The 18,849-nt window shown below is 41.3% G+C and overlaps 2 pseudogenes; both read left to right on the top strand.

The window, feature by feature from the left end:
• The first annotated feature begins 538 nt into the window (after positions 1–538).
• Positions 539–2,188, top strand: LOC114101716 (eukaryotic translation initiation factor 1 pseudogene; annotated as a pseudogene).
• A 4-nt stretch (positions 2,189–2,192) lies between these two features.
• LOC114101721 (small ribosomal subunit protein eS1-like) lies at positions 2,193–3,033 on the top strand (annotated as a pseudogene).
• The last annotated feature ends 15,816 nt before the right edge of the window (positions 3,034–18,849 follow it).

Here is an 18,849-nt window from a genome sequence, read left to right as displayed (position 1 = left end):
TGATTTGCATTTCCCTGATGGCTAAAAATGTTGAGTATTTCTTCATATTTGTATTGTCATTTGTACTTCTTTTGAGAAATATCTGTTCGGGTCTTTTGTCTGTTTGTTGATTGGGTTACTGGTTCTTCTGTTAAGTTTTTTGACTTTTCTATATATCCTGGATATCAATCCTCTGTCAGACAAATAGCTAGCAAGAATTTTCTCCTATCCTGTAGATGGACTCTTCACTCCATGATTGTTTCCTTTGCTCTGCAGAAGCTTTTCAATTTGATGCAATCCCATTTGTCAATTCTTCCATTTATTTCCAGGGGTATTAGAGGCCTGTCGAGGAAATCACTGCCTGGTGCCAGTATCTTGAAGGGGTTCCTCCGTTTCCTCTAGTAGGTTCAAAGTTTCAAGTCTTATATTAAGAATTTTGATCCAAGTCACAGAGCTGCCTATGAGGACTCAGCAACCTCCTGATGAACTCCCTTCTCACTCCTTCTTCCACAACTGCCTTCCATAGGCCATTTCTGCCCAAGCAAAGGAATCGTATGGTATGTCCACTATCCAGGACCTCCACTCTTTCTACCTCTTTACTGATTCAAGTAAGGGTGGTAACCTGCTTCCTGCTGATACTGAGGATTGTATCCATATAAGAAATCAACAGAGAAACGTCAGGAAGACCCCCTACTATTATCCAAGGGATTGCTGATGATACCATAAAAAAGGAAACTAGTGAAGGCGTTTAAGAAGAAATTTGCCTGCAATGGTAGAATAATTAAGCATCCAGAATATTGAGAAGCAATTCAGCTACTGGGTGATCAGCACAAAAACACAAGCCAGTTCTTGGTAAAGACTGGACTGACTCCAGATGATCAGCTGAAGGTTTGTGGGGTTTAAATGCTTATGGCTCACTGAAATTGTGAGGATTTCCTGTTATTATTCCAATTGCTTAGAATAACATTTTCTAACCTTTTACTTGCAGTCTGTGTATGTCTTTGCTGATAAGGTGAGTTTCCTGCAGGCAACAAACAGTTGGGTCTTGTTTTTTAATCCAGTCAGCTAGACTGCATCTTTTAATTTGATAATTAAGAACATTATAGTCAGAATTTTTATTTAAAGACATGAACTAGTACCTGTCATTTTGTTGTTTTTCTTCTGATTGCTTTGAATAATCTATGTTCACTTGTTTCTCCTTTATTCATCTTAAAGTTTTGATGGTTTACTGGATTAATAATGCTTGGATCCAGTTAAAGAATTTATAGAAAAAGGAAGGAAGACAGAAAAAAAGAATAATATAAGAAAGAAAAAATGGGTCAAAAATTCCTCCTACCTGAGATACTTGGGTCTTCTAATTTGGGAGTCTTCCAGGCATAGTAGGAAGACAATGGGTCACAGCAGAAGCTGGTTGTGATTCCTCTCAACTTCGACCAAATGGATCCAGATGGTATGTAGGCACACCCTGTCCCATGTGTCTCACCAGGCAGATTAAGATAATATTGGCAACAGAACAACTGTATTCACTCCTGACATCTTTTGTATGCACACTCAGGAGCCTGTTAAAAGTCAGAGGCACTGAGAATCTTAGTGTGTGGACTGAGCTTCAGGAGTCTATGGACCGGCCAGGTGGGTACACACTTGCCCCAGAAGCCCTCAGTCTGTGAGCCGGGTGAATGGCAAACATCAAAGTCAGGAGTATCCTGGAATGCAATTGTCAGTGGGGTAAGCAATCACACTGCTAAATTCTGCACTGGATAACAGGGACACAGGCAGGGTCAGGGTGTAGGGGTAAGTTAAATGATTTGCCAGTTTCCTTTTTTTTTTTTTTTTTTTAATTTTTGATTTGCCAGGTTCAGTCTAAGTGCTGTTAGACCTGCCCCCATCCCCACTAAACCTCATATGATTGGTCTTGCTCTTTATCACAGAAGTCCGGGTCACAGACCCCTGAGCCCTACAATCCCCTTCCAATCACAGCCCACATTCCCCTTCTCTAACCCCTCTGCAGAGTTGTAACAGACACTTTCTCTATCCACTACTATCTCAACCATTTCATGTGGCTCTCTTCCCTCAGTCACTGCAGTGGGGTGTCCCTAGGGAGTTTTAATTGATTGTTCTGTTTTCTGATTCCTAGGGCAGTTTAGTCCCTAACAGAAGACCCTTCTCAAGATGGCTCCTGGTTATAGCACCCTTAGAGTCTGCTGAGTGATATAATGAATCCCTTCTCTAAAACTAGTTTGTTATGCAGGAGGAGCACCTCTCTAAGTAGCACCTTGGCAGTAGGCAAGAATAAGCACCTTATAAAAGGTGGCAAGAAGGAAGCCAAGCAGAAAATTTTCTAAGAACGTTTGGTATAATGTGAAAGCACTAGCTATGTTCAATATGAGAAATCCTGGGAAAACATTAGCCACAAGAACTCAAGGAATCCAAATTGCATCTGATGGCCTCAAGGGTCATATGTTTGAAGTAAGTCTTGCTGATCTGCAGAATAATTAAATTGCATGTAGAAAATTCAAGCTAATTACTGAGGATGTTCAGGGCAAAACTGCCTAACTTCCAGTGCATGGATCTTACCAGTGACAAAATGAGTTTCATGGTCAAAAGAGTGGCAGACCATGATTGAAGCTCAAATTGATGTCAAGACCATGGATGGCTATTTTCTGCATCTGTTCTTTGTTGGTTTTACTTTTTAAAATGCAACAATCAAATGCAGAAGCCCTCTCATACTCAGCACCAACTGGTCTGCCTAATCCAGAAGGAGATAACAGAAATCATGACCCCAGAAGTACCAAACTGACTTGAAAGAAGTGATCAATAAATTGATTCAGGCAGCAATGAGAAAGATATAGAAAAGGTTCACCAGTCTATTTATCCTCTTTATGATGTCTTTGTTAGAAAAGTAAAAATACTGAAGAAACCCAGGGTGGAAATGGGAAAACTCATGGAGCTTCTTGGTAAAGATAATGGTTCTAGAAAAGCTACTATGGATAAGATGACAAGCACTAAGTTGAACACATTGATGGACATGAACCATCGGTCCAAGAATCTATTTAAAATTTAGAATTTTAATAGTGACAAATAAAAAGTCTTATTTATGGGGAGGGAAAGCTTGTAAGAACAATGGGTTTGCCTCACAGTTAGGTCTGCCAGTTTGCTGTTGTCATTGAGGTTTTCTGCCATCTCCCACTTACCTTATGCTTGCAGGGTCAGTTCCCTACCATGGTTCACTACTCCACCATGAATAGGGTAGCAGGGACTGAAGTTTCAAACACTTTGTACTTTTCTCTGATTTATCTTTCTCCTTCTCCATGCTGATATGGTTTCCTGTCACTTCTTTGTTGGTTCCAGAGTCTCCTCTTTCTCTAGGAGGAATACAACTTCCCCTTTATTGCCCTGACTCTTCTCACTTACAGAGTTACATGATGGGTACTTCTATTCTGCCATCTTCCCACTAGACAAGGTATTTAAAGGGTTCTATCCTCTGTCACTCAAGGTGACTATCCAGCCAGGGTCTACTCACCATTCTTGGATCCCCTGGATATCTTCATTTTTATTTTTCCTCATAAATACTGCCTCTAAAAGAACAGCAGGAAAAAAGGAAAGATTGATAAAGGTAGACCAGTTGGCTCTGTTCCTTTGGAGGTCTGGGGACAATGATTAGCAAAATTTTCATCTTTATATGATGTTCCTTCTATCACAGAAGTTGAACTCATACGGGGATTTGAAGATGGCAGATAAATTTTGAGCCAAGATAAAATAAAATCAAACAGTCTAAAAATCACTACAAAAGAATATTCATCCACTCTTTCCAACAGTGTAAAGGATTTTCCAAACTCTGCAAAAAATGTGAAAAAATTTTTCATGTTACTTTACTTATGGTCAGTGTGGGAGGAGGGAGAATGGATCTCAGACCAATGATTCCAGAATCACAACCTAGAAAGGGGAAAAAAAAATGAAGAAAAGGATCTGGAGCTGGAACAGGCTGGGCAGCTGACAGTCTGTGGATACCAGATGAGTTTGCTTCAACTACAGCAGCTGGGAACAGCCCAATGATTTAAGGGCCTTGTGATGTCTTCCATACACAAAGAACATGGTGTGCTTCTCATGCCCTGATTTTACTTCCAAAGATATGAAAAATACACATTTTGAACTACAATGTTGAATGAATGAGCTCTTGATATAAACATGTTTATATCAACATGCTATTTATTTTTAAAAATTGCCTGTGAATTTTTAAGCTTCAAAACTTGTGGTGAGGAAAAGATGCAGTAATAACTTCATCTTGAATTTAATTTTTTATTGATTCAGCCAATGAATAGACTGGATTACCATTATCAGCTATTAGAGCTATTAACAAGTTATTATGAACATCGATACTAACCCTATCAGAATCCATCCCAGAGATCTCAACAATTACCAAAAAGAGAAGAATAACTATCCACACTAGAGAAGCATTAGGTGATTTAAAAAAAAAAATGTTTGCACACAAATGAGGGCTGGGAATATAGCTCAGTTGGTAGAATGCTTGTCTGTATGCACAAAGCCCTGGGTCCAATCCCCAGCACCACAAGAAGAAAAAAAAAAACATAAATGATCAAAACATACGTTTCAGGTGATTTAGATGAATTTCAGGCTTATCTTTCTGTATAAAGTTTGTTACCTAATAGTCTGCCAACTAGGACACTAAAGAAAGACAACATCTTGATAATTTATTTCCACACTACAATTTCTCCAAGGTTAAGTGGGCTTGGTGGCTCACAGTGCAGCAGAAAATGCTGTGGGGAAACATTTGCTGTGTTCTCCCTGCTGAAGGAGTGCATTGATTGGTGACTAAGCTGTTTGTATTGGAAGCGTTATCACTCACTTTGCCATTGAAATCACCCTGTTGGGAAGGTAAAGGTCAGAAGCTTGTGGGTCCTTCCAACTCAGCCCAGAGACAGGGTTCAAGCTACAGCTGATCCACACCAGACACACAGGGAACAGTCTCCATAACCAGACACAATGTCGGGAGGAGGGCTCAGAAGCATCACTTGGCAACTGATGGAGCCATTTGGCAGGTCATGAGAGTCTCCTCGGAAAAACTCAAAAAAGACTTGAAGTGTTTACCATATTGTATTTGGGGGAGAGATAATAAATTAAATGTCAGTATGATGGAGTAAGAAAAGGAACCTCACTGCAGTAAGTAGATGCTGATTATGATTGGAGATCTGGGGAGAAAACAAATCATTTTTGGCAGCATGGAAAGAAATGAATATGTGTGTCAAGGTTAAAGAAAAATCTCTTCTGTTTGAAGTGGAGACTTGCTTTGCAACCGGTAGGAGAGTTACTGTCTGGCTAGGAGAGAAGAACATTATGAATCTAGAGTGGAGAAATGTAGTCTGCTTGATCCTGAAGTAGATGTAACATTGGAAATAATGAGAGAGAAAGAGGCTAAGGTGGGACCAGACTGAAGAGAATGGCTTTTTATCTTCTGACCATAATTTCATGAATATTTTTCTCACAGCTCCACTTCACACAATAAGGAGCAGCTGCCTGCAACCCTGTGTCAAGGATTCTAAGGCAGTGTGTGGACTTTTGATAAAATATTAGCAATGTCTGCCTTGTAGGGCAGACATTAAATAGAGGTCCCCATGCTGCAGGTCTGCTGACTTATTCCTGTAGTAGCAGGGAACCATGAGAAGTTCAAAAGCAAACCAACTTTATTAAACAGAGATACAGTGTTTATATCAACATGCTATTTATTTTTAAAAGTTGCCTGTGAATTTTTAAGCTTCAAAACTTGTGATGAGGGAAAAAATGCAGTAATAACTTCATCTTGATTTAATTTTTTATTGATTCGTTCAATGAATAGTTTTGTGTGACTACACAAAGAACCAGGAATGGATGAGGGTAAGAAAATTTCTTTCTGAGATCCAAGAGTTTAGACCGATAAGAGAGACAGAGAAGTAAACCAATCACCAGAGCTACAGAGGGATACGTTAAAGATACATGGGTAGCTGAAAAGTGGTCCCTAAAAGACATCCATGCCCAATCCTTGGAACTTGTGAATGTTACTTTATATGGAAAAAAAGGAAGGAAGATTTTTGCAGATGTGATTAAGAACTCATGGCTCAGGAGGCAGAGGCAGGAGGATCGCAAGTTCAAAGCCAGCCTCAAGAAAAGCAAGGCACTGAGCAGCTCAGTGAGACCCTGTCTCTAAATAAAACACAAAATAGGGCTGGGGATGTGGCTCAGTGGTCAAATTCCCCTGAGTGCAATCCCCAGTACCAAAAAAAAAAGAAAGAAAGAAAAGAAAAGAAAAAGAACTCATGGAAGGGTGGCTTATTCAGGACCCTTGGGGCCGGTTTCGGAACTGATTCTGGCTGACTGAAACAAACAAACAAAAAAATCCATGGAAGGTGAGATACAAGAATTTCGGGTATAGAGGGTTAATAGAGTCTGGAAGGGTTAGAGGAGCAAGCTCAGAAAATGGAGAGAATCCCAGAAAGCTCCAAATGTGAATGGAAGGAACAAGATTTCAGGGGGCAGCTACCCCGACTGGAAATAGGGAATGCATTCCTGCCATCTCTATTTCTTTGTGTTCCTATCTCCAATCCAAAATGCCAGAAAGTACATTCTGATGGAATAAGATTTACACTGCTAAAGGTAAAAGAGAAAGAATGCCCCCCACTTCAGCTTCTTCTGGGGAAAGAGAAGGAGGGATTCCACAAATATTACACATAAGGGGATTCTGCCCCATATTCTATAAGGTTTTACTATTAACAACCAGAAAAAACAAAGACCCATACCAGGAGACACCTAATCCAGTCTTAGGTGGCTTTTGAGCTTATCTGGTCATCTGTCAATCCAGTTGTCTTACTTAAATAAATAGAACCCAGCCATAGGTGTTTGTACAGTTGAATTATTTATCATGCATACACACACACACACACAGTAAGTCCTACATGTTAACCCCTCCACTGCCTGACATGCTCAGCCCTGAACTATTAGTCCTCTTTCCTATTTTCATGTCTCATTACTGCACTCCTGACCACCAAGTGTAAAATTAATTCAAAGGGATTTGGGAAGGAGGAAAGAGAATATGGGGTTGAGTCAAAAGATACCACATATGGCTCCTCTGGACTTTACTGCACCTGTGTTCTTAGAACTTTAACGTGCAATCCCCCATGTATCCTGGGTACTGAGAGCAAACAGTGCCATTGCTTGCAACTAATGAAATGTGTACCTCATTGCTTAGCAACCCCATGCTGTTTATGTGACTAACTCCAGGCCTAGACATATATGAGTATAACTTGGACTCTCTGGAGAATGTAACTGAGTCACAGTTCTACTTTTATGAGATCAGGGAAGAATAAAAACATTATTTACCTACGTGGTTGCCCGCAGTTCCTGAAATGAAGCAGAACTCTAGGACCTTCAGGTGAGATGACTCAGAAGTTGGAGGAGAGATAATGAGGATAAATGAGGGCAGCAAGTTTCAAGAACAGGCTGGAAATAAATCCTATTAACATCATCCTTGTGAAGAGATCTGAGCGTCTCTGCCATCCTGGCTCCCAGTATAGGTCTGAGATGATCTGTAGTCAGCAGATTCTAAGTTAGACACAAACAGTGCCTTACCATTGTTCTGAAATGGAGTTTATGCCTCGAAGTTTCCTGGAAAGAATGCAATACTTACACTTTATGGATAAGATTAAATGCAAATTTTCAAAACATTTAGCTAATACATACCCAACTATTTACAGATGTACCATATTGCTATGACTTAAATAAGCCCATAAAATTCACCTGTAGACCACTGGAATCTGCCATCTTCCCTCCACAGGTTAGTCCCCAGAGTCATGATCTGTCTCTCCTCTGTGCTGACGCCTTCTTGCCGCAATGTCAGAGGAAGCACAATCCACGAAACAGTCAAATGACAGTTCTGCCACCAGGTAGTAGTATGCCATAAGCAACTCTCCAAATCCCAGATTCCTTACCTATGAAAAAGGTAAAATAATAGCACTTTATAGGGCTGTCCTGGAAATGTAATGAGATTCTGTAAATAAGCACGAGTCCCTGCCTGGGGCACAAGAAACCCTCAACACATTGTAACTATTTCTTGTGAGGTTGGAATCCTAGCTCCACCACTTATCCCCTGTTGACCTTGTCTAAACTATTTGACCTGAGCTTCCATTTCCTCCTCTGTACAAGAGTTAAAGAACGCGGATCTTACAATATTCTTGAGAATATTAAATAAGATAATATATGTAAAAGAGTCTGGCACAGAATGGATATCAATTCATATTCGTTTACTAGTGGGAACAATTTGGGCACTTCTACCCATTGTTCCCTGTCATGCAGACTAAGCTAACACGTCACGGATAGTTAGGTTTATCTGGGATTTTCTTCCAAAAAAGACAAATTTCTCTAAGTTATTAAGATTTTTATAAGCAACTTTAGGAGAGAGATTATTTCTTAATATAGCTTGATGTCCCAAGGCCTGGCCCACAATAGACAAAACTGAATTAAAAGAAATTCTCCTCTGTTCCCAACTATCTGCCCCGTTCTACCTCCCCTCAACAGCCTTGCTCCCCTCCTTATACTGTCTCTTGAGAATCTTATTTTTTGAAAGCACAATATTGACAACAAAGATTACATTCCAAAAATTATGGATCATGTCCTTTCTTAATCTCTTAATGATTAGAATTAAGGGAACATTAAAAAACCTCTTTCTTTAAATTAGTTAAGAAGCTATTTAAACCATTATGTAATATTAGAGTTTGGGGTAGGGGAGTTCATGCACTCCAAAAACACAAATCAATACACAGGAAAGAAGTGTTAGAAATTTAATCAATATAATATTAAATGTACATAGTTTATAAATAAATTCTATATAGTAGGGGTCCATGAGTAAAAACTTTGGTAGGGTTATACCTTACACAATTTAAAAAATGGTCAGATTCTATAGCACACACCCGTAATTCCGGCTACTCAGGAGGTTGAGGCAAGAGGATCTTAAGTTTCCAGCCTCAGTAATTTAACAAGACCTGTCTCAAAATAAAAAGGGCTGGAGGGGCTGGGGCTGTAGCTCAGTGGCAGAGTGCTTGCTCAGCATATGTGAGGCACTGGGTTCGATCCTCAGCACCATATAAAAATAAACACATTTTTAAAATAAAGGTATGTTGTCCATCTACAACTACAAAAAATTTTTTTAAAAGTGGGGGGGGGGGGGCTGGAGGTGCAGCTCAGTGGTAAAGCATTCCCAGGTTTAATTTTCAGTACCACAAAAAAAGTATTTGGAGACCATTAACTTCAATCATGTATTCAATGTCAAAATTTGCCTTTTTTTTTTTTTTTTTTTTTTTTTGTACTAGGTATTGAACCTAGGGACTTTACCACTAAGCTACATCCCTAACCTTTTTTTTTTTTTTAATCGAAACAGGGCTTCACTCAGTTGCTTAGAGCTTTACTAAATTACTGAGGCTGCCCCTGAATTTACAATCCTCCTGCTCCACCCTCCAGAGTCGCTGGGATTACAGAGGTGTGCCATTGCCCACAGCTCCATTATTCTTTTTTTTTTTTTTAATTTTTTATTGTGGGTTGTTCAAAACATTACAAATTTCTTGACATATCATATTCCACACTTTGATTCAAGTGGGTTATGAACTCCCACCTTCACCCCATACACAGATTGCAGAATCACATCAGTTACACATCCATTGATTTACAAATTGCCATACTAGTGTCTGTTGTGCTCCACTGCCTTTCCCATCCTCCACCCTCCCCCCTCCCCACCTCTCCCCTCCCCTCCCCTCCTCTCTCTCTACCTCCTCCACTGTATAACCCTGAGGGTCTCCTTCCATTACCATGCAATTATCCTTCTCTCTCCCTTTCCCTCCCACCTCTCATCCCTGTTAAATGTTAATCTTCTTCTCCTGTTCTTCGTCCCTACACTGTTCTTAGTTACTCTCCTTATATCAAAGAAGACATTTGGCATTTGTTTTTTAGGGATTGGCTAGCTTCACTTAGCATAATCTGCTCTAATGCCATCCATTTCCCTGTAAATTCTATGATTTTGTCATTTTTTAATGCAGAGTAATACTCCATTGTGTATAAATGCCACATTTTTTTTATCCATTCGTCTATTGAAGGGCATCTAGGTTGGTTCCACAGTCTTGCTATTGTGAACTGTGCTGCTATGAACATCGATGTAGCAGTGTCCCTGTAGCATGCTCTTTTTAGGTCTTTAGGGAATAGACCAAGAAGGGGAATAGCTGGGTCAAATGGTGGCTCCATTCCCAGCTTTCCAAGAAATCTCCATACTGCTTTCCAAATTGGCTGCACCAATCTGCAGTCCCACCAGCAATGTACAAGTGTACCCTTTTCCCCACATCCTCGCCAGCACTTGTTGTTGTTTGACTTCCTAATGGCTGACAATCTTACTGGAGTGAGATGGTATCTTAGGGTGGTTTTGATTTGCATTTCTCTGACAGCTAGAGATGTTGAGCATTTTTTCATGTACTTGTTGATTGACTGTATGTCCTCCTCTGAGAAGTGTCTGTTCAGGTCCTTGGCCCATTTGTTGATTGGGTTGTTTGTTTTCTTATTGTCTAATTTTTTGAGTTCTTTGTATACTCTGGATATTAGGGCTCTATCTGAAGTGTGAGGAGTAAAGATTTGTTCCCAGGGTGAAGGCTCCCTATTTACCTCTCTTATTGTTTCTTTTGCTGAGAAAAAACTTTTTAGTTTGAGTAAGTCCCATTTGTTGATTCTAGTTATTAACTTTTGTGCTATGGGTGTCCTATTGAGGAATTTGGAGCCCGACCCCACCGACTGTAGATCGTAGCCAACTTTTTCTTCTATCAGACGGCACGTCTCTGATTTGATATCAAGCTCCTTGATCCATTTTGAATTCACTTTTGTGCATGGCGAGAGAAAGGGATTCAGTTTCATTTTGTTGCATATGGATTTCCAGTTTTCCCAGCACCATTTGTTGAAGATGCTATCCTTCCTCCATTGCATGCTTTTAGCCCCTTTATCAAATATAAGATAGTTGTAGTTTTGTGGATTGGTTTCTGTGTCCTCTATTCTGTACCATTGGTCCACCCGCCTGTTTTGGTACCAGTACCATGCTGTTTTTGTTACTATTGCTCTGTAGTATAGTTTGAAGTCTGGTATCGCTATACCGCCTGATTCACACTTCCTGCTTAGCATTGTTTTTGCTATTCTGGGTCTTTTATTTTTCCATATGAATTTCATGATTGCTTTATCTATTTCTACAAGAAATGCCGTTGGGATTTTGATTGGCATTGCATTAAACCTATAGAGAACTTTTGGTAATATCGCCATTTTGATGATGTTAGTTCTGCCTATCCATGAACAGGGTATATTTTTCCATCTTCTAAGATCTTCTTCTATTTCTCTCTTTAGGGTTCTGTAGTTTTCATTGTATAAGTCTTTCACCTCTTTTGTTAGGTTGATTCCCAAGTATTTTATTTTTTTTGAAGATATTTTGAATGGAGTGGTTGTCCTCATTTCCATTTCAGAGGATTTGTCGCTGATATACAGGAATGCCTTTGATTTATGCGTGTTGATTTTATATGCTGCCACTTTGCTGAATTCATTTATTAGCTCTAATAGTTTCTTTGTAGAGCCTTTTGGGTCTGCTAGGTATAGAATCATATCATCTGCAAATAGTGATAATTTAAGTTCTTCTTTTCCTATTTTTATGCCTTTAATTTCTTTCGTCTGTCTAATTGCTCTGGCCAGTGTTTCGAGAACTATGTTGAACAGAAGTGGAGAGAGAGGGCATCCCTGTCTAGTTCCAGATTTTAGAGGGAATGCCTTCAGTTTTTCTCCATTCAGAATGATGCTAGCCTGAGGCTTAGCATAGATTGCTTTTACAATATTGAGGTATGTTCCTGTTATCCCTAGTTTTTCTAGAGTTTTGAACATAAAGGGATGCTGTACTTTGTCAAATGCTTTTTCCGCATCTATCGAGATGATCATATGGTTCTTATTTTTAAGTCTATTGATGTGGTGAATAACATTTATTGATTTCCGTATATTGAACCAGCCTTGCATCCCAGGGATAAATCCTACTTGATCATGGTGTACAATTTTTTTGATATGTTTTTGTATCCGATTCGCCAGAATTTTATTGAGGATTTTTGCATCTAGGTTCATTAGAGATATTGGTCTATAGTTTTCTTTCTTTGAAGTGTCTTTGTCTGGTTTAGGTATCAGGGTGATGTTGGCCTCATAGAATGAATTCGGAAGTTCTCCCTCCTTTTCTATTTCCTGAAGTAGCTTGAAAAGTATTGGTATTAGTTCTTCTTTAAAGGTTTTGTAAAATTCTGCTGTATACCCATCTGGACCTGGGCTTTTCTTAGTTGGTAGTCTTTTTATGGTTTCTTCTATTTCCTCAATTGATATTGGTCTGTTTAGGTTTTCTATATCCTCCTGACTCAATCTGGGCAGATCATATGACTTAAGAAATTTATCTATGCCTTCACTATCTTCTAATTTGTTGGAGTATAAGGATTCAAAATAGTTTTTGATTATCTTCTGTATTTCTGAAGTGTCTGTTGTGATATTGCCTTTTTCATCCCGTATGCTAGTAATTTGAGTTCTCTCTCTTCTTCTCTTCGCTAGCATCGCTAAGGGTCTGTCGATTTTGTTTATTTTTTCAAAGAACCAACTTTTAGTTTTGTCAATTTTTTCAATTGTTTCTTTTGTTTCAATTTCATTAATTTCAGCTCTGATTTTAATTATTTCTTGCCTTCTACTTCTTTTGCTGTTGTTTTGCTCTTCTTTTTCAAGGATTTTGAGATGAAGTATGAGATCATTTATTTGTTGGTTTTTTCTTTTTTTAAGGAATGAACTCCAAGCAATGAATTTTCCTCTTAGAACTGCTTTCAATGTGTCCCATAGATTCCGATATGTTGTGTCTGTGTTTTCATTTATCTCTAAGAATTTTTTAATTTCCTTCTTGATGTCTTCTATAACCCATTGATCATTCAGTAACCTATTGTTCATTCTCCAAGTGATGTATGCTTTTTCCTTCCTTCTTTTATCGTTGATTTTCAGTTTCATTCCATTATGATCAGATAAGATGCATGGTAGTATCTCTACTCCTTTATATTGTCTAAGAGTTGCCCTGTGACATAATATATGATCTATTTTTGAGAAGGATCCATGTGCTGCTGAGAAAAAAGTGTAACTGCTTGATGTTGGGTGGTATATTCTATATATGTCAATTAGGTCTAGGTTATTAATAGTGTTATTGAGTTCTATAGTTTCCTTATTCAACTTTTGTTTGGAAGATCTGTCCAGTGGCGAGAGAGGTGTGTTGAAGTCTCCCATGATTATGGTATGGTGGTCTATTAGACTCTTGAACTTGAGAAGAGTTTGTTTGACGAACATAGCTGCACCATTGTTTGGGGCATAAATATTTATGATTGTTATGTCTTGTTGGTGTATGGTTCCCTTAAGCAGTATGTAGTGTCCCTCTTTATCTCTTTTGATTAACTTTGGCTTGAAATCTATTTTATTTGATATGAGTATGGACACTCCTGCTTGTTTCCGAAGTCCATATGAGTGATATGATTTTTCCCAACCTTTCACCTTCAGCCTATGTATGTCTTTTCCTATCAAATGCGTCTCCTGTAGGCAGCATATTGTTGGGTCTTGTTTTGTGATCCATTCTACTAGCCTGTGTCTCTTAATTGGTGAGTTTAAGCCATTAACATTTAGGGTTATTATTGAGATATGGGTTGTTCTTCCAGCCATATTTGTTTATTTCTGTTACTAAACATGGTTTGTTTTCCTCTTTGATTATTCCCCCCCCTTTACTGTCCTACCTCCCACTGTTGGTTTTCATTGTTATTTTCCATTTCCTCTTCCTGTAATGCTTTGGCGAGGATGTTTTGAAGAGATGGTTTTCTAGCTGCGAATTCTTTAAACTTTTGTTTATCGTGGAAGGTTTTAATTTCATCCTCCATCCTGAAGCTTAATTTCGCTGGATACACAATTCTTGGTTGGAACCCATTTTCTTTCAGTTTTTGAAATATGTTATTCCAGGATCTTCTAGCTTTCAGAGTCTGTGTTGAAAGATCAGCTGTTATCCTGATTGGCTTACCCCTAAATGTAATCTGCTTCCTTTCTCTTGTAGCTTTTAAAATTCTCTCCTTATTCTGTATGTTGGGCATCTTCATTATAATGTGTCTAGGTGTGGATCTCTTATGATTTTGCACATTCGGCGTCCTGTAGGCTTCTAGGATTTGGGATTCTGTCTCATTCTTCAAGTCTGGGAAGTTTTCTTGTATTATTTCATTGAATAGACTTCTCATTCCTTTGGTTTGGAGCTCTGTACCTTCCTGTATCCCAATGACTCTTAAGTTTGGTCTCTTAATGTTATCCCATATTTCTTGGATGTTCTGCTCATGGTTTCTTAACAGTCTTGCTGAGCTGTCTATGTTCTTTTCCAGTTGAAATACTTTGTCTTCATTGTCTGATGTTCTATCTTCTAAGTGTTCTACTCTTTCTGGTAGTATTCTCCATTGAGTTTTTAAGTTGGTTTATTGCTTCCTGCATTTCTAGGATTTCTGTTTGTTTGTTTTTTATAACCTCTATCTCCCTGTATAGTTGATCCTTTGCTTCCTGGATTTGTTTGCGTAACTCGTTGTCGAAGTGATCTTTCATTGTCTGATTTTGCTGTTTAATGTCTTCCTTGATACTCCAGATCATCTGAAGCATGTATATCCTGAATTCTTTATCTGACATTCCATCTGCTGCAGCTGTTACCTCTTCTAAAGTTGCGTTGACCTGCATTGCTTGTGGTCCTTTCTTTCCTTGTCTTTTCATACTGCTTGCGTATCTTTCCTGCAGGTGCAGGCAGCGGCTCTGCTCTCTCCTTATTCCAATTGGGGTGTCGTGGCTACCACGCCGGCAGGTCACTGGGCCTGTTCTGGGAGCTGGCGGCGGCTCTGTTCTGCCCCTACTCCAATTGGGGTGACGAGTGTACCACGCCGGCAGGCCACCGGGCCTGATCCGCCGGTCGGTTGCAGGTTTGCCTACCCTGCAGGCGCGGGAGGCGGCTCTACTCTGCCCCTACTGCAAATGGGGTGACGTGTCTGTCGTACCGGCAGGCCACTGGGCCTGTCCCGCTGGTCGGTCGCAGATCTGCCCACCTTTCGGGCACGGGTGGAGGCTCTGCTCTGCCCCTACTCCAATTGGGGTGTCGTGACTACCCCGCCTGCAGGACGCTGGGCCTGTTCCTGGCACGGGCGGCGACTCTGCTCTGCCACTACTCCAATTAGGGTGGTGTTTGTACCACGCCGGCAGGCTCCTGGGCCTGATCCGCCGGTCTGTTGTAGGTCTGCCTACCTTGGAGGCGCGGGCGGCGGATCTGCCCTGCCCCTCCTACCCCGCCTGCGGACCCCTGGGCCTGATCTGCAGGTTGATCACTGGTCTGCTCACCCTGCGGGCACGGGTGGCGGTTCCGCTCCGCCCCCACTCCAATTGGGGTCACGTGACCACCACACCGGCAGGGCCTGATCCGGGCGTGGGAGAAGGATCTGCTCTGCCCCTACTCCAGTTGGGGTGACGTGTGAACCACACTGGCAGGCCACTGGGCCTGACCCGCCAGGCTGTCACAGGTCTGTTTACCTTGCACGCTCTTTCGTCACAGCGCGAACCGCGGCTCTGCCCTGCCCCTCCTACCACGCCCATGTACCACTGGGTCGCGGGTCTGCCCACCTTGCGGTTGCGGGTGGCGGCTCCGCTCCGCCCCCTCTCCAATTGGGGTCACGCGGTCACCACGCTGGCGAGCCGCTGGGCCTGCTCCGGGCGCTGGTGGCAGCCCGGCTCCTTCCCTCTGGCTCGACGACAAATTGAGGAGACTCGGGTGACTGTGCCTCACCGCCCCTACCAGGAGACCAACTGCTTATGTCACCACTGGTATTGATGAAGTTCCCTCCTCCGCCGCTTTCTGCAGACATCAGATCTCTGCCATGTTGGTATCCTATGCGAATGGCAGCATTTCGTTCCCCTTGCCGGGCAACCAAAGCACCGGGTGAGTCCTGACCGGCCCTCAGCAGGATCCGGACCGAGAAGCAGTTTCCGCGGGCTCCTAGCCCCGGGCCAGGGAAGTTCCGGGAGCCGGAACTCGGCCGCTCCGTGCTCGGTGTAAGCTCCTATAAATGTAAGCTCCAAGAAGCAGTCCCCGCGGGCTCAGTTCCGGGAGCCGTAATTCGGCTGCTTAGTGCTTGTTGTATGCCCTGGTAGGAGCAGGGTCCAAGAAGCAGCCTCCGCAGGCTCAGCAGCCCTGGGCCAGGGCGGTTCCGGGAGCCGGAACTCGGCCGCCCCGCGCTTGGTATTCACTCCGATAAGATCAGGTTCTAAGAAGCCCCCAGGCGCTGAGCCCTAGCAATCTGTCTGCAAGCCGCAGGCGAATTGCAGCCTGAAATTACCTATTCTATGGCTGAATGAGCTGCGGTCAGTCGAAAACAGGGGTGGTGACGTCAGTTTACAAACATGGTGGCTGCTGGCCTCCTCTGTGGTCTGACCGGTGTGGAGAACCGAGATGGACTGCTTCCTTCCCCCGTCTCGAACCCAGAATTCAGCCCTGAGTACGGTGCTTGCGCGGCTGGCAGAAACTGCAGCGCTGTAACCCTGCGTCTCTATCCCAGCGCACGCTGCAGATTCTAGCCGCGGGGCGATTTGCTGAATAAGCAGTGTTACCCTCCGTGCGACAAACCTCTCGCGTTTGAGTCCCCGTAGCTGATCCTCGTGCGATGGAAATCCTTCCTCCAGGTTCCGGAGCACCCCACTATTGCTGGAAATTCCTAACAAGATATCCTTTAGCCGTCCTGACTTGTCATACTCCCACACAGTGAAGCAGCACACGGGGGCAATGCACTCCCCTCGCCGCCATCCCATTATTCTTATATCCAAAAATTATCATGACATTTTAAACTTTATTACTTGGAATGTATAGAGTTACCCATATAAAAACCACATACACAGACTTTTTTATATTTTGTTTTAGTTGACAATGGACCTTTATTTTATTTACTTATATGTGGTGCTGAGAGTCAAACTCGTGTCTCACACATGCTAGGCAAGTACTCTACCACTGAGCTATAACCCACATCCAGTTTTGCAGATTTTAAAGGCCCGATACTATTACTGAGCTTATTAGATAAGTGGGGGGAGGAGAGATGGAAGGAACAAGAAGAGGAGAGGAGAGAAGACAAGACCAAGGGATTAAAATTCCCAAAATCTCAAGATAATAATTTAACCATGGCATGTATCCTAACATTTCAACGATGAAAACATCAAGTGTGAAATACACCTAACACCCATTTTTTGTTAGTCAATGTGAACAATACACAAAAACCTTGCCCTGAAATTAAGTTAACCAAAACCAGTTTCCCCTGCAGTAATACAAATCTCATTGGAGCCCAGGTGTCTGATGTGTGGCTATCTTCACCTGTTGGCCTTCTTGAGTTTGACCCTACACGTTCCTTGGCCATCTGCCCAGAGGCTGTTTGTAATTGATCTGTCCTGCTGCCCTTTCCTTGTCCATTCTTTAAAGTGGTGTTAAGTCATGACAGACAGCCTCAAGGCTGCCCCAGGCTTGTGTTAGGAAGTAGAAGATTAATTCAAATTGCCTAAACAATGAGTTACACAAGACCTTCTTCTTAGTGGAATGTTTTTCATTAGGTATTTTTAAAAATTTCCTCCACTTGATTATTGACACTTCTCATTCACCTGTCTAGCCATACAGGGACATATTTAAGTGCAATGTCTACTGTCTACAATCGCCTAGACTATGGCAGATAGCTTCACTCCTATGGACAGTTCTCGCTCTAACATTCAGGGTGCTCAAGACCCATTAAAGCTGGTTCTAGACACACTAATCATCTGGAAGTATTTGCTTTCTGTTAGCTAAATAACCATTCTTAGTAAAACAAGCCATTAATGAGTCAGCCCAGGCTTAACTGTTTGGGCAAGTCATAACTGGCTAAATAGCTTCTCAGAGTTGTGACCCAAGGATTCAGTGCCAAGGTGAAGGAGATGGTTTTTCTTCTCTGTGGCTTTAGGGACAAAGTTTTAGCCAGCTGGAATATGAAATGAACCAGTAATAGAAACAAAATTTAAAATATTTTTCAATACAAATTCAATTTTTGATTTAAATGAAATTTCAAATTGTCTGCTATTACCATGAGGTTCTTATGATTCTTCAACACCTCATTATGGCTATTTTTAAGGACCTTTCATGTTTTCTCCTCTCCAGCCTCTTACATCTGGAGCTCCACTCTTCCAGGATGTTTTTCTCTCCTCTGACACCCTGAATCCTGAGTCATCTGGTCCACCTATCCAAACTTACCCACCATCAATCAACATCTAATTTATTTCTCCAAAGCTTTCACTGGTGTTTGTAGCCCATATTGAACCCTCTCCCCTCCTTTGTAACAGGCCCATGAAAACCCCAGTCAATGTATGCTACTTCATGCTGTTCTCCAATGATACAGGGAAATCTTGGATGAGGTAAATAACTATGAGCACATTCCTTTTCACCATTCCACAAAAGCCCACATTCTGTATCATGCTAAGTATTTATGAAGTTACACTCAATCAGCACATCTGGAGCTTTGCCATTAAGGTTGCCTGTTTTGTGTTAATCAGAGACATGCTACCATGCCAGGAGGAACCTTCACAAGAAGGAAACACAATGTTTCTAAAAGGAAAACAATTTTATTAATCAAAACCTTCCTATGTATTAATAATCACTACCATTTATTAAACATTGTTAAGACAGAAAACTAAAAATGACCATGTTATAATGTCGGTTGCATTTATTTCAGATTGAATTTTCTGAGAAAT

The sequence above is a fragment of the Marmota flaviventris genome, chromosome 15 (assembly GCF_047511675.1).
Source record: "Marmota flaviventris isolate mMarFla1 chromosome 15, mMarFla1.hap1, whole genome shotgun sequence".
Lineage (NCBI taxonomy): Eukaryota > Metazoa > Chordata > Mammalia > Rodentia > Sciuridae > Marmota > Marmota flaviventris.
Note: the sequence above shows the minus strand (reverse complement) of the source record. Positions and strands in the feature narration are given on the sequence as shown.